This window comes from Cephus cinctus, unplaced genomic scaffold (assembly GCF_000341935.2).
Source record: "Cephus cinctus unplaced genomic scaffold, Ccin1 Ccin1_scaffold1857, whole genome shotgun sequence".
Classification (NCBI taxonomy): domain Eukaryota; kingdom Metazoa; phylum Arthropoda; class Insecta; order Hymenoptera; family Cephidae; genus Cephus; species Cephus cinctus.
This window is the reverse complement of record NW_014334032.1, coordinates 308,483-324,998: the sequence shown is the minus strand read 5'-3', so window position 1 is coordinate 324,998 and position 16,516 is coordinate 308,483. Positions and strand designations below refer to the sequence as shown.

General features: G+C 43.8%; 1 long non-coding RNA gene across 1 annotated transcript in view; it reads left to right on the top strand.

Annotated features, from left to right (window-relative positions):
- The window catches only part of LOC112495280, a 21,199-nt gene extending 10,273 nt beyond the window's left edge, over positions 1 to 10,926 (top strand). The window contains exon 3 of the long non-coding RNA XR_003061668.1: positions 10,860 to 10,926. This is a non-coding gene — a long non-coding RNA (uncharacterized LOC112495280). The remainder of the gene's footprint in view (positions 1 to 10,859) is intronic.
- The last annotated feature ends 5,590 nt before the right edge of the window (positions 10,927 to 16,516 follow it).

Genomic DNA, 16,516 nt, shown 5'->3' with positions numbered 1-16,516 from the left:
GGGTTTTTTTTTTTTTTTTTTTTTTTTTTTTTTGTGAACACTCCTAAGGATAAATTGCGAAAGCTTCACTCCGGCTTACATCGTAGGACCGTCCTACCGAGTAATTCAGTTATCGAGCTTGTCTAACCCCCCTCTCGTCCCTCTATTCTTTTTTGTCCATCCATTAAAAGCCGTCCGACGTTTCGAAAATGCCGTTAAGTCGATCGATGGGAACCCGCCTTAAAAGACGCGCTACTACCGTATCTGGTGCAGCGATATGAATTCTTCATGGGAAAATGCTCGAGTCTTCTCCCTTCGTTGCCCGAAAGGACATGGAACCGAAGTAAATGTCTCGAGATGACCGGAAGCTGTAGTGCAGCGAATGCAAAGTACAGTAAAATTTGTATGAGAGTTTCCACCATCTGTCAAAGGTACTGTGCATCATATGGTATATATATATATATACAGTAAGAGAAAACCTGCTAGAGTCTTTTAACCTCTTTTCGAAACTACCGCGTAAAACGTACGCGTGTTCGTCGGAGCGTAAGCAGTTTGAAAATCTGGTGGTTAAGGAGCCTCCCTGAAAATCCCCCGGAAACCGGGTTAAAGTTCGCGAAATGGACGGGGATCCACTCTGCCGCACACGTACGTACCTATATACCATTATTAGAGGTAACGTTGCCTTATATGCCCATGTACTACCTACCTATGTACTGTACCGTGTAAAAAGACGGCTGCTAGAAAAATTCTATTTCAGGCATGTTTAAGCCCCCGGAACTGACGTGCAGACCTTCTTCGAGAGTATATACCTAATATATATATATATATACAGGATAGCTAAGTGCATTGGCGTAGGATTGGGTGGTAATAAAATATTTTTAATTTTTCACCGACGCTAACAGCGAGAATTGTAAATGGCGGGTACAATGGGCCTGGTAAGGGTATACGATGTATATGACAGGGACGGGGTGAGGGGGGAGGGGGGTCAGAATCAAGAGGACTCAAGAGCGTCGCGACGACGTTGCACTTGCCCCCCGGAGACAACGCCCAGTTGTACCCGGCGAAGCCCGTGGTGCCCGAAGGAACGGGGGTCGGCCATTATGAAAATTTTTCACTCGGTCCTTTTACCCACGTCGACGGCTACGTTTTACCTGTTCGTGCCATTTTTCACGTCCGAGTCCATTACGCTGTAATAGAGTCTGATAAATCACGACGCTCCTCTGGGCCGTCGAGAGAGACTCCAGGGAGAGAAAGAGAGAGGGCGCGAGTAGGGACACCACGGGTAAAGCCGAGACGACGACGTCGGCCGTCGTTTATTGCGCTGCAATTTGCACTTGTTTTTTTTTTTGACTTTTAGGTAAATGCATCATAGGCCGCGTAACATTATTAACGACTGCGTCTCGCTATCTTGGGAGAGGGGAGAGGGGGGGTTACTAAGAGGAAAGGTCTCTTTGACGTAAATGCAACCTTCCGCACACGAGAGACATCAAGAACCTGTAGCTTACGGTATGGTTGACGTAAGTGCGGGCGCATGGTATACAGGGTGTCCCAGAATAAAAAGATATGGAGTTCACCGTAAAGTTAAAGATGAAAAATGTGAAAGAAAAAGTCCTGTGTATAAAGTGCATAATATTTCCTTTTTACCAAACTTTTCGCTCAGAGGTTACGAACAATCGAAGCTGGCCAATCAGCGCTTTACCCGCTGAGCATCCCTTTGTCAACCGTTTATCGCGTTCTTGGATGCTGAGTTGATACAGCGCTGATTGGCTTCAATTGTCTTTTAACATTAGGAGGAAATTTTGGTTAAAAAAAAAAACCATGAATCGGAACTTTTTATTTCAGATTTTTCATATTTCACTTTACGGTGCACCCCATGTCTTTTTATTTTTGGGACACCCTATACATTGTTAAGGCACGAGGTATAGGGTACCGGAGGTAGGGAAAGGATGAAGTACGGAGGACCGAGGTATAAGGATTCGCAAGGTGAAAGCACGTATAGGTATAGCCTAGGTATTAACGTGCCTTTAAAGAGGGGTAGGCAGGCAGTGCACTCGTGCAGTTGACGTAGAGATACTGCACTTGTTCGGTGCATAAGAAGGGGGGTGCGAGGAGTTCGCAACCCCTAAGTAGATAACCGACATGTAAAAGGGATGCGCCTGCATAAGGACGAAGGGTTGGCAATTGATTTGAGTGAAGCGGGAAAAGTCTTATTTTTAAACCAGCGACCGGTCTTAACCCACGTACGTTCGTTGGCTGCGCTTTAATGCACTTCCGGTCTTTGCTGTGCGCATGCGCGCTACTTGGGGATCCTGTGATAACACAGGGAGCTTGCGTTCAATGTGTATTCCGAGTGGCCGTGTTAATTGCTTGTGGAATTCTCGGGGGGTTATATGTGTATATGAGGTCTGGGGAATTTTCATACAGTACGTGAGAAAAATATTGTCAATCCCAAGCAGGTCAGGTCATGGACCCTTTTATTATCTCACGAGAGCCCAGGTTCGTCCCAATGCACTTTGCATTACTCGTTAGGGCCAGTATGCAAATCTAGTTGCTGCCTGTGATTATGTTATCGCGGTAACGACCACGTGGCGACCTTTACGGGATATCCGTATTTCCGGTCGGCGAGACGCGACCGTTCCGTCACCCGTCGATCGTCCGTTAACGACGCCCGGCGTCTCCTTCGTACATACGTGATCGCGATAACGATCCGTTGAAAATTCGCCCGAAATCGCGAAATCGCAATAGGCGACCCTGCAGGCGATACGGATAGTTGGAATCGAGAGCTCGGATAATTACAGCTGCAAAACGACGACCGGCGTTGCACGAGCGTCGCGACGCGTCCCTGAAGCCAGCTGTTCGTATCCTCCGAACAATTGACAACAGTCATCTTATCAGCCTGGGACACGTGTCACGGCTCGGGTCATCCGCGCAAGTAAATATTTAATGGCGATTCTTGATATTGGTGTCCGAGAAAAATTTTTTTTTTTTTTCGAAAAAAAAGAATTATACGCTCGGTCGCGCCCGGAGAAAAAAAGTTTCTCGAAAATCAATATCGCGGACCAGTCGAGATAAATCGATAACTCCCGCGGCTTTTTTCCGGGCGAGGCTGGAGAAAAGATAAAAATAAAAGGACAATGGCAGAGAACAAAGGGAACCGTTCGGATGATCGATTTTCATCGTCTTACTTGATCTCGAAGTAAATTCTCTCTATACCTTCGAGAATTTCTTCTGGTCCATTTCCAGCATCCCGGATCGTGGTTACCGACGGAGGCTGATCGTGAAAAATTGTCTATCGCAACCCGGTATGCCGATTGATCGTCTACGATTGCCGTACGTATCGTGCGCCACTCGTAATTCGTATTCAAGGTCCAGCGAGGGATATTTCCAAGGCCCCGTTACACTATTTGTCAGGCCATCCGACAGCGGGCCGTGTGACTCGTGCCCAAGGATAGGCAGTGAAAGCCCAGAGCCAGGACTTGCTTAGCAATGAGCGACTCGGCAGCGAACGAGCCGACCCGAGACCCGTCTAGTGTAAGGGGGGCGCCCACCCGTACCCGCCGATACATTATACAATGTGTCTTGGTTTCACTTTGACGTAACCGAGGAGCTCTTAACGTTTCAATTCTATCGTGAGACCCTGTGGGCTGCACTTAAGGGGAACTAGGAAGGAGGTATATTGCCCTGTGTGTAATAGGGACACTGCTAATGATTCTACTTAGGTCACCTAACCTGCTATATACACTATATATGTACACTATGTATATCTGGTACCAGTACGTGGTGCCGTTCAATGTAGATTATACATATATATAGTACGTATTTGCTAAAACATTGATTAATCAAACAGCCTGCATAAATGAAATTCACTGATGCCAATTTCCGGTGAATCTGCATTCATATATTTTGTGTATTCAATTTGTGTATCCGAATTACATGATTTTTTTTTTTTTGGATTTTGGTTCTCGCTTTTTTTTTCCCCGACGTCCCCAACGTGACGCGTAACATTTTTTACGTTAAACTACGGGGTAATAGAGAAAACGGGTAATTTCGCGTAAATGCCCGGGGATGTATGCAAAAGCTGACGATAAAAAAAAAATTGCTTAAAAGTCACTGGGTGCACGACTGCGCTCACGTTCGTTGCGAGCTACTGCCCGCGATCTCCATTTGCTTTCGTAATTTGACTGGAAAAAAATAGGGGGCTTCGGCTTTTTAACGGAACATGTCTCGCTACCTGCCGCGCTCGTGTTTTGGCTGCCGGCGATACTTCGGTGTCCGTTTAACGAGGCTTTACGATTCGCCTGGTATCGGCTATGGGCGAAATATAAATACCCGGCGTGCAACGCGACGATTTACGATTATCGATACTGCTGTGTCTCTGTGATACCATAATAATAATAACAGTGCTGGACGTTACGTCATGCGGAAATTCGTAACGCAATACGGTTTCTTGGTTCTTTTTTACATGTGCACGTGTATTTATACGTCACGTATGAAATTTCAGAATGAGCATTTTACGCAATTTTTAGGGCACCTATACTATTTTGAGTTTACGATTTGTGTTTTTTTTTTTTTACTCAGACGAAAGAAGCGTAAATAATCGTAAAGCCGATGAAGAACGTTATTGCCCCATATTTTCCTTTAAGGCTAATCTTCATTCGGCAGCCTCCTTGTGTCGTTCGAGTGGCCACGTGGTATCCGTCTTGTTGATCTGTCTCGTAAAACGATTTTTTTTTTTTTTTTTTTAAGGAAACGGTTGCGAGTTTGGGTAGGCACGAAAAAATAGGGCGAATAGGTAAAAAATAAAACGTTTTTTTTTTTTTTTTTTTTTAAGGAAACGGTTGCGAGTTTGGGTAGGCACGAAAAAATAGGGCGAATAGGTAAAAAATGATAGACACGGTGTTTGACCTTTTTCCCGTCGTTGGTCGTCGTTTTTCGTGCACGTAAGTGCGCCTTAACGTTGATTATACCCGCTACTTAATGGAGTTCCGACGCCTGGCGTCGCCCTAAGTGGATCGAGACGTCGATCGACGGAAGTTTTCGGGAAAGTTGGTGGCTGTTTTTTTTTTTTGTTTTTTTTTTTTTTATAAGATCGATACTTTGTTACTACGTAGGCGGTGGACTCATGTGCATGGGACTTGACATACTTACTTTTAATATCGCGACCCTTGACCCCCCGACTGTTAACACGGCCGAAAAAACTTGCTGGCTAACGAATACAAAAATATTGCGTGTATTTCTAACACGAGATTTGATAACGTTTGGCGTGCGAGTCGCTCTTTGACCAACTGACCTCGATACTTTTTAATAGGGTAGTATATACCTATAGACTGAATACATATATATATATATATATATATATATATATTTCTAGTATCAGGGAGAGAAAAGCCCGTTTAGTATAATCTAATCTAATCTAATCCAAAGCTTCGTTATCGTTGAGCAAAATTACCGTGGGAATATTATTTCTCGTATTGCCATTGTTCAATTTTTATACTTTTGCCCACCGATCGTTTAACCACTCGTAATCTTCGATGGACCCTCATAACAACTACCAACGTATTAACATGAAACTGAAAAAAAAAATAGTAGAATTTTTCCTCACGCAAAACGTAGCGTCCCTAGTTATTACGCGTACCGGAGCTCGTCGAGTCGCCAGTCGCACGAAAGCTGACACCTATACCTATATATTAGCTATTGAGATCGCGAGGCTATGTCGCGTTTCCGCGCTTTTACGTGCGCGAGAGAAGCGGAGGGACGAAAAATTAAAATCCCTAGACGATCTCGAAATCCCCATAAACGATGTTTTTGCTCGAATATTAAACTGAATTTTATTTTCATATTCCATGCATAACGCTCGGTATACTAAAAAAAAAAAAAAAAAAAAAAATCAAAATTTTTTTTCCATTTCCCTCAACCCCCACTTTCTTTTTGCTCCACGTTTATCCAATCATCCCGTGCCCGTCAGTCCATTTCCAATTTTGCCCAGGTTTCCCCTTTGAAATAAAAAGCAGGACAAAATTTGATAATCGAGATTGACAAGAGCCGAGAACAAGCGAGATGATAAAATGGTGATAATAATTTTTTTTTTAAATTATAAAAATTTAACCTCGGCCAAAATAGACGGTTTCCAGCCGTTTGGCCAGGTTAATTATTATCAGAGTAGTGAAACCCGCGACGCCGCGAATACTTCGTGGTGCTTTCAATCCTCCCACTCTTCCCTCCCCCCTCCCGGTACACCCTCGTCGAAACCACGTCTACACATTTACACGCGTACCGGTGTAACCGGCGAAGACGGGGTTAAAACTTTTTAAAGCTCACCCAACTCCACCGTGCACCCCGTATACAGCTTTACACACTGTCGTCGCCTCCATCCGAGCACTCAGGCCATTGCCTTCTCTCTGTGGGTAAATACTTTTTTGACTGGCGTTTTTTTTTTTTTTTTTTTCAATTTTTTTCGCCCCTCGTTTTACCCCGTTCCGGTGAATTTACCATGCCAGTGGCAACGACGGCGCTTCGTGCGCCAGACCGTCGGCGAAAGGGGGTTGGGGGGCGGGGCTCAGTAGAATAAAAAAAAACGGACTGACTGTACAGCGTCAATTTTTCATACCGAATTTCCGTTTGCATTTCCTTGGTGAATCTTTTTTTTCTATTATTTTTGTACCTGTAGGAGACGCCAAGTGGCTGCGGCTGCTGGATTCTTTGAAAAACATAATCAACTGTAGCAGGTGTTGCGGTTACGCGTGTGAACGGAACTTTACTGTCATTTCATTTTGAGAATTGCGTGTATGAGTTGTATGTATATGTGTATATGTATATATATATATATATATATATTATAACGGGGTGCCCGGCTCGGCTCGTCCCCGCTATAATTAATTTTTTTTTGATCCATAGAGCCGCCAGGGAGCACTAGAGAGCTAGGAATTTCCGAAAAATTAGGAGTTCTGATCGGGATTCGAACCCGATACCTTCGGACTGCCAAGTCGAGCACTTACCACTGTGCTACTGAACCCACTGTCCGACCTGATAAGTCCTATTTATTTATTTTTCGGTCATTCCTAGGTGGTATCCCCTCCAACTCTGTAACGCCACGTTACAATATATATATTATTTGTGTACATATGGCTGCACACGTTTGTGATATGACGTCATAGTATTACGGAATCTCTTATTACTACTGGTAGTGTATATGGATATGCAGGAGATATGGAGGAGAAGTGAGCACGAAGTGGTAGACTTCAGACCGGGTGTCTATAGTCAGACAAGAGCGCTTTTTAATTCCACTTCGCGTGTAATTTCGAAATTCATTAAAATATCGAAGTGGCGTTTTTTTTTTTTAAAGCAAATATTCTTTCGTCCCGTCCCAATGAAATTTTATTTGAACAGATCGAAAGACTGATCGAAAGGACTTTCACTGTCAGTTAGGGACCTGTAGCAGTCGTCCGAATTCAAAGGTCAACGCCGTTATAGAAATCGGTAGCTGTCGCTCCAGCATCCCTCGCGTCAATTTTCATCACCAGCGCCTTAATTTAGTCACGTCCGAGCGTACTCGTAATACGCGATCTCCGTTTTGCTTGTAATTTTAATTTTGGCGAGTTTTCAAAAAAAAAAAACAAAAAAAAATTAAATCGCTCCCTGTAACGTCTGTTTTAGAGCTTCCTCAATTCTACGCGATATCGTTAAGGATTTTACCGAATCGATATTTTTCTTTTTTTCTTTTTCGATAATCGAACGCGGTTCATTAAATTTGTCTCGTAGTAATTAACGAGACTATCCTGTAGCTCGTTAATCCTAGGGGACTGATATACCATAAATGTACAGTGTGTGCTACGTATATATATAAGCGCACACCTAAAGGCTGTTTCCAAATGCTTCGCGATAACGATATCGTACACGCCATATACTATGTTCGTAATATCTACTGCGCGATACACGTAGTTCTACCGGGTCGATAAGTATCGATAAGGTGACCAACGTAACGGTGCGTACAGTGCATACTTCAGCTGCAGCTGAAATTCAGTAATTTCTTGCCGCTCGGTTGGCATTAACTCTCGATACATTGAATTACATCGGATCTATGAATTCTGTGTGGCATTAAAATTTCTATAATTCGAACCGATCGAAACGTCCGGTAATCACTGGGACATAGCAAATCGGTGCGATTATGTCACTCCGATTAGAGACGCGAATGTAACTATTGAAACGCTAGTCATTAATTAATGGCTGACCCGCAACACCAGCGACTATTGCATGCACTGTACATGTCGGTGGGCGATTGCATAATATATCGGTGACGTGGCGCAGTGCCTGTGAAAGACGATTAATTATTTTCTATGCTAATATCAAGGCTGATGATATATATATATATATATATATATATATATATAGTGTATACTATTAAAATGATTATTTAATGCTCGTTAGAACGTTAATGCGAAATTAGCGTTGTTCCGAAAATGAAAATTATTTTTAATAATAATAAAATTTTTTGGCAATCTTTTCTATTGAATTTTCTTTTTTTTTTGGTCCATCAATCACTGCACGAAGCTGCGTTAGTTTTGACATTTGAAAAGTGCAGGACTCTGTGGAATCATTGATCACGGGGGTATTAGGCGCTTCATCGAGTCACTCGGTAACCTTGCTTTCGTGATTGTGCAATTCTACCAACACAATGACATTTACGGTTCGTTATTGACTGTACCTCGTGAAATAATCGAGAATCGCTAAACGTTCTATCTCACGCGTTCAGCGTCTATTAATCACTCGCGCGTGTCGTTTTCACGCGATAAGACACGGGATAGGAAAATCGGCTAGTGGAATATCAAATATTCCTAGGGAGTGACCATGCGGTAACGAGACGTGGTTATTCGGAGAATTTAAAAATTCTAGGGACTTTTTTCGCTCGGTAGCCGTATCCTTGGTCCGTACTTGCCTGAAAATTGGAAAATTTTATATGGCTCGTAGTGATATTTTTTTTCCAAGGTTTTTATTTTGCTTTTACAACGATATGCGTTTCTAGGGATTTTTATGCTTCTTGGATTGGCGGCCCGATAATCCCGCGCCGCACCGAACGGGATAATGCCAGTGTTACGCACGAAAGACAGGCGACTGGCATTGTTTCTCTTATCGTCAGTTAAAGCACGTTGCTTATATCCTGTGTTTGTCCTATCGTCGCTGCCACCTTAACAACTTGTCAAACGTGTCTCCGAGTTGGCGGCAAGGAAACGAAGACAGTTCAGATAAAACCGAACGTCGACGAATCGAACTCCGGCTATCCCCGTTTTACCTGTATTTTACCTGTACTCGGGAGATTTATGGTGACCCTGACGATACTTGTTATTGGAGCAGAATGCGTGATGATTAGAAAAATTTTTTTCCCTTTATCGCAGTTTTGTACTACCTTTCTTTTTTTTTCTATGGCTACGTCGTCTTTTTATCGCAGCGTATTTATTCCGTTAACGTAACGGGATGCGTTCTCGCCGGTTAGCGCCGCCACTTGTTTTCATCGAGTTTCGTCCACGGGACTTGGACTGTGATAATGAAAACTTTTCGAAGTTAAGAAAGTTAAGGAGGTGGTCGCGGGCTGAAAATGTCAGATGATCTCTGCTTGGAATTTTAAAGCGATGCTTGAATATCTTGGGTATGCCTTGCTTTAGAAATTTATGTATATATATGACTTTAATGAAGTCATATTTTTTGGGGAGTCTTCGAAAAGTTATTTAAATTTGATCGTTTTCATGCATAATTTATATGGCAGTTGCTTCTTTTGCTTTTTGGTTAAACAATATATGTATATATACGTGTTGGATATATAGATAATCAATCATATGTTTTGCTGGATGTATATTTTACTTGGCGATGTAGCGGGAAGTTGCATTCAGGGGAGATGCGTGATATTTGTATGTTTGTTATAATAAAATATATTTTTTTACGATTTTTTCTTTTTTTTTTTTTTTTACTTGACGGCTAACCGAATGATGGACAAGTTTTATTTGTTATTCCTGCAATTATTTCGACGAGCCGTTTTTTTTATAAGAATTACTAATCTTTCAAGTGACATTTTGTAGATGAATTTCATTTAATTTTTTTTGTCTGATATTTCGGTTAATCTTTGTTAATTAAACTTTTGACTTCTTCGAAGGTATTACGGAATGCTTGGGTTTTTTTTTTGATATCGCAATTTTGCCATTTCGCGATTATGACGCAATGCACTTTTAAATCGAATACTCGAAAATATATGAAAAAAAAAAAAGTTGTCGATTCGACTCTTTTTTACCCGATACGACAATTTCATACACAGTACGGGCAGAATGTATTTCTCTTGATCCGGGTCTTACATGTTCTTGGAGCGTAAAGCTGGCACGGAAAATTCAAATCTATAAGAAAGAGCAGAGAAATAGGAACGGTAATAAATGGTAATAAATTCTTGATAACGTATATAGAACAAAAGAAGAAAAACGGAAAAGTCCTTGGGAGATATTCTCAAGAGAGGAAACGTCAGGTTTTCTTTTCTTTTTCTTTTTTTCTTTCTTTCTTTTTTTTTTTGTAACTTTTCCCGACTGCTTTTTTTCCACCAGGGACTCTTTTCATCCTGTTTCTTCTTTGTGTTCTCATATTTTCTTCTGGAACTTACTCTTTTCTTCTTCTTTTATTTTTTTTATTCTCAGGGGTATATCACCATCGTGATATCATATGGCAAATGTACCTAGTCCATTGGTCATTGTCAGTATTCACATAAAAGTCTTAGTACTCTGAGTAAGTTTGAATGTTAGTTTTAATTTTGTTTTTTTGGTTTCATAACAGTCGTCTAGATTACGTTGGACGTGGTCGTTTGTTATGTTGTTTTATTTACGTTCTTTTTTTCCTGCTTTTTGTTCCAGGTAAGGAACGAGTCTTATACGCTACCATTAACGATAAGCATCCTGGCAATTACGTCCGCAGCAGCAATGAAAACGTGAATTTTCATTGGATTCCGTATACGAGGTATTTTCATTAAGAGTCTTATATCACCAGTTTATTATTTCCTCAGGTTTTTTTTTGCCCGACGTCAATCACGGAAATGACTCGTGGTGTCTTTACGCAATTCGATAATGACTTTAATTTATTTTCACTATAAAATTGAGACATCGAGCACGCTGTAAATTATTGGCATTCGCATCATAAGAAGCTCCATTTCATTATCATCCCTAAGGTATCTATCGTATCAATGAAAATACATTTTTTTGACTTTCCTCCGGACCGCGTTTTAAATAAAATACAAGGGGCTAAATTCACATAAACGCCAAGTATATTTTGCTTTCGCACCATTACCGACGGAGTAACCACCGATACGAAATAACTCGAAGCTTCGCCCCCGGATGGCGCCACCGTAACTCGAGCAGCCAATACTCACCACCAGGTTATCGACCGTCCCTACTTTTCCTACCATTATCGACCCTCCTTTCCCACAGGGTATTTTCCTGAAACGTAACTAAACCCACCTGCACTTATCGACCGTCCCCGTTTCGAACTAAATCGTTCTCGCCCCCTACATATATAGGTAGTCGATGACATCGATAGACACCACCATCCCCCTCTGTCTCAAAATGTCATTGAACCCTCAACTCCAATATATCGACGAGTGGCCGATAGCATATCGATCTTATTGATTCAAAAGGCAGAGGGGGCGACAGAGAGGGGTTCCGAAGCGAGGTTAAACAGTGTGACCAAAAGGGGTCCGACAAATCGCATATACAAATCAACTGTACGCCACACGTGTTCGCATTGGAAATTAAGTTTTTCCTTATCCCCGCGCGGCATAAATTATCAATCGGCGAAATTTTGAGGGACGAACGTAGGAGGGTGACGAGGGACTTTAAAGAATTAAAGGCATTAAATTATTAATACTCTATCTGGCATGGGGTCTGATCTAGAAGGGGTCTCTCCGTGGAATAGCCCATGGTGGTTATAGAAGGGGCAAGAGAGAGACAGAGCAGAGAGTTCATAAGGGCCACGAGAGGGTTGCCACGCGTCCCAAGCTGGGGGCATCGCCCTGGGGGACATGCCTCGTGGTACCCCTGCTAATACGGCGTATCTGTATCGTGTGTGTATCTGACGTGTTTTTCGAGCCATGTGCGTCTCAGCTGTGCGTTAAATCCTAAAATTATTATTAACGTGAAGGTTTAGATAATGCGACGAGCGATCAGCCGCCCTGTGTGGCTGGCAAGGAGCGATAACGTCGAAGAGCCCAGCCCCTTCCGAAAAAGTTGAAATTTCAATTTTCAGTCGAAAACAAAAAAAAAGTTGAAATTAATTTTTACCCAAATCCCATAAAAACGACAGTCGTCCGGTTATATGAGTTTCGCAGTCAGCCTCCTGCCCAGATGAAATTCAGACCCGGATCAACCAGTGGACCCGGTCCGTCACCTTGGTCTACGCATACCTGCCACCGTTTTCCTTACGGCGAATATTCAATTCAATCGTCGCTCCAGTTCGGTACCCGCGAAACTTCGTCAATGTAAATAGAAGGCTAGCATATATACGCCATATGGGTTCCTGATAGTCTGAACGTCACACATGGCACCCATCGGTCACGTCACTCGCACGCGGAGGACCTTTGAAAAAGTCTCCCCTATCGGAACTGCAACTGGGTTGTTGCACTTCCAGGATGCGTCGGGATCGCCTGGTAGTTTAGCCTTGATGCAAGTCTCGTTAGTTCGCCAGAGTCCCGCAGGGGCGCTGCAGGCCCGGAATTCCACGAAGGATTGAAAAATTATTTGATTCCTCCATAATGGCAGGCAACTGCAACCTGTCGAAACGCAGTTTCGATATATTCTCCACACACGACCCCTTAACGATAACACGTATCTCATGCCAAAGGACCACGTACGCCATCATGCGTAACACGTGTGTGACGAAGCTTTGCGCGGGAACTCCGTTGTTACGCAATGCTGAACTTCATCCAGTCGGCTTGCAGCAACATTGCATTTGGATTACTCTACATAGGCGGAGCCTCGCGTAATTGCATACAGTCAGATGCATATAAGCATACACGGCTACGGATCCACGCATGCATAACGGGAGACACCGGGTGTGCTATATATACGCTCTCGTAAACATCAACGTTAACGCACTCGTCAACGCGATGACACGTGGTCCGTGGGGCGGATGAGGGGTGGGAAAAAAAGGAAGTTGAGGGGAAGTGCGACGGGGAAGAAATGGTCTATGATAAAATTCACGATAAGAAGCCTTGGGGAGGTGGGAAGAAATGATCACCGGTGGTCGATGCGAAAAACGGTATAAAGGTCTGTTCATAACGTTGCGGTGGTATTCTCCGTCTATGGGCGCGTATAAGCCCAGGGTGGCAGCAGTGCTGCTTCTCTTTTTTTTTTAGAGATTATTTCTCTTGTATTCCGAACGAAGCAGGGCCGATCCAGTCGGGATGCTGCGAGTACACTACGGTTAATTTTCCGGTTTCTACGGTCTCTTGTATTCTGCTTTGCGCCGGCAGCTGGATCCTCGCTGACTGGCCGACTGGCCGTGCGGGAGCCTCTTGCCGTGGCTGTGCGAAAACGGCTGGGATCGCTCGTGGAGGCCGGTCAGAAATCCTGGCAGCAAAGACCCGAGATGCCCGGGAGAGGCGTAGCGGAGACGTGCCCCAGCCGGAGGAGACGGCTGAGGCGGAGGAGACTGGTCCTGGGTAGCGTCCGGCTGGACAGGAATCGACGATCGCTCGGAGCGTCTCCTTGGCTCCGGTCAGTGCCTGGCTACGGCCAACTTTTCTTCACCTTGCAGGCGAATGACCGTTACGTTTTTTCGCTCCAAGGCTGAATACCCTTTCGTTACCCTCTCTCAATGGCGCGTTACCTACCCGTAGGGGCGGACTGCACTCGGTCGTACCGGCACACGGTGTCTGAGAACTTGGACGGGGAATGCGTCGAAGTAATAATTTAGATACGCTCTTACGATACGGAAAAGGCGTGCCCGGGATAAAGTGAATTTTTAAATAATTTTTGGAAAAAAAAAAAAATGTTACCTCACCCGGAATCGAACCTGGAATCTTTGAGATTTTCACGAATTCTCTCACATTTCGTTACTTTATTCTGTATCTTTCTGCTATACGCGAAGGGCGACTCTTTACGTGCTGTTAAACAATCCTACTGCGAATCTATGCTGATTTTTATGTCTGTCATCCGTCGTGGGACAGTCTGCAGGCTTTTCTAAGGGAATCATTCGAGTCGATTAGCGTGAATCTTCACGTCGGATCGGCTGCTGCTTTCCGTCCCAACCGTTCGTCGACAGGCAACCCGCGATACACGTCGTAGTCGGTTGCGTCTATCCTGCGACCTGAATTCATTGTGAAACGAATGAAGAGGAAAAAAAAAAGAAAACTTGCTGGCAAGTGTCGCCGTATTAAAAGTCAAGACGATTCGCTGACAGACACTCAGACGGACGGTTGGCCTTTACGCGTGAGTGCCTGGCTGCCTGGCTGCCTGCTGGTAAAGTAAACGACACCACTTCACCTGGTACATTTACACTTCAAATCTGTCATTTGTTCCGCACGGGAGAGACTCGCGAGACACTCTATTTCAAGCCTCTATTAGACGTAGGACTTTACGACTATCCGGAGAGACAGTCAGTCTGGTCATTGGACATAGACGTATGGATACCTTAGTGCGAGTTCTCATGAGTGAAATATTATTTGTTTTTTTTTTTTAAATCAGTCATATATATATATATACATGCATTTATAGACGTCAGTGAATTTTATATTGACTCAGTATCACCTACAATACATATATTTCCCGTTTGACCCTCTCTGACTCTGCTGTAAGAAAGGCTGATTTTCATTTGGCGTGCTCGACAACGCTGCCGGAAGTTTTAGCCGATTTTTCACGATATACCTAAAGGCTCACGGACTCGTATGGATCGTTCTCGCTTTAAGGATCTTAGGACCACGTGGGAGAACCGGTTGGCCTGATTTTCGCAAAAGCATGGAATTTTAAGTGAAAAAAGTATGTCACGCCCTTTGCTGCACGTGCGTATCGATCGACGTCTCTGTGCATTTTTACGAATGCACTAGTCACGTGTTCCTTGTTCCAGCATTGACGACAGCTATTACTGCCGTTAGCTTTTGCCTATGTATATCTATACAGCCGTGTGCGCACCTACCCTAACCTTTCTCCCTAGTCTTATCCGCGTCCCCCATCCACGTTATAACAACCCTCCGCTAGCGTTACTCGCTCTCTCTCTTTCTCTCTCTCTTATTCAGCACTGTAGAAAACTAGCTCACGCGAACTCGCCTTTAGGGAACGTGCACACGCGAGAGAAACTTGACGACGCGAAACGAGCCTCTCGAATCGACGTTACGCAACTGCATCCCGCAGTGCATGAAAAATATTTGAATCCTCGTTATTAACGGTGCACCGCGAAGAGAGCATGGAGGCTGGCATGGGTTAACCTTCCGTATATTTATTGAGAACGAATCGATCGTACAAGAGCGCGACAACAGGGTACAAAGTGGGTATTGAATAGTTTGAAGGATTTTTTTTTTTCTTATCATACATCCCTACGTTCGCTAATTTGATAATTCTGGCAAAGGGAAAGAAAAGTTTTTCGACGTACAGTTGGAGAATTGCCAATGCGATTTCACGGAAGGTCCGACGCTTTTGATTTTACCGTCTATATCTACCTATATCTACCGCAAGTGCGAGGGAGACGGAATCATAGGGATTTGCGTTGGACGGACAAGGACAGACATATCGGTGACCCAAATTTTTATCTGACATTGATATATTCAATGGTTCCATAATTTTTAAATAATCTCATACGTCGCAGCCATTGAAAGTACATTTTATTCAGTAAATATTATATTTTAAACCCCAAAACGTAAAATCTTTCGTGTCCTCGAGGCGAATCGTCCCCCGGAGGGCCAAGAAATAAGTCAGAACTCGCGATTCGACGTATCATTGAAAATTCAGTGTGTACGTGGCTTTAGCCTAAGCTTCCTCCTTCGCCCCTCTTCCTCCATCCTATTACACCCTCATTGCTGTAATATCGGTAGAACGGGGTGACTGCATGGGCGAGGCAGCAGGGGCGGATGTCCCTGGCCGCCGGGGGGGTACTGCAGGGCGCCAGATAGCAACGAAGAATGGCGGACAGGCGTGCAGGCAGGAAACTAGGCCTTCGGGGATGCTAAAGACTATTGCGAAGAGAGAGAGAGAGAGAGAGAGAGAGAGAGAGAGAGAGAGAGACCAGAGTGAAATTGCTGAATATACAAAATGAAAGTATTCCAGCTGACAAGGGGTGCCATTTCTTCTTTCTCCTCCCCCTTGTCATTCTTCACTCTTCCTCTTTTCATAATCATCCATCCATCCCCTATTCGCCACGCAAGGGACGTCAATAGACAATGGATTTGTACAACCCCCCCTCGCCCCCTTATCAATCTAAATTGTAAATGGCTCCCCGGTAGCTGTGATAACCGCATTAGCTCCTCGTCTGACAATTCGCACGCGAATTGCATTGGAAAGCAATATGCAACCTCCCCCCCCCCCCCCCC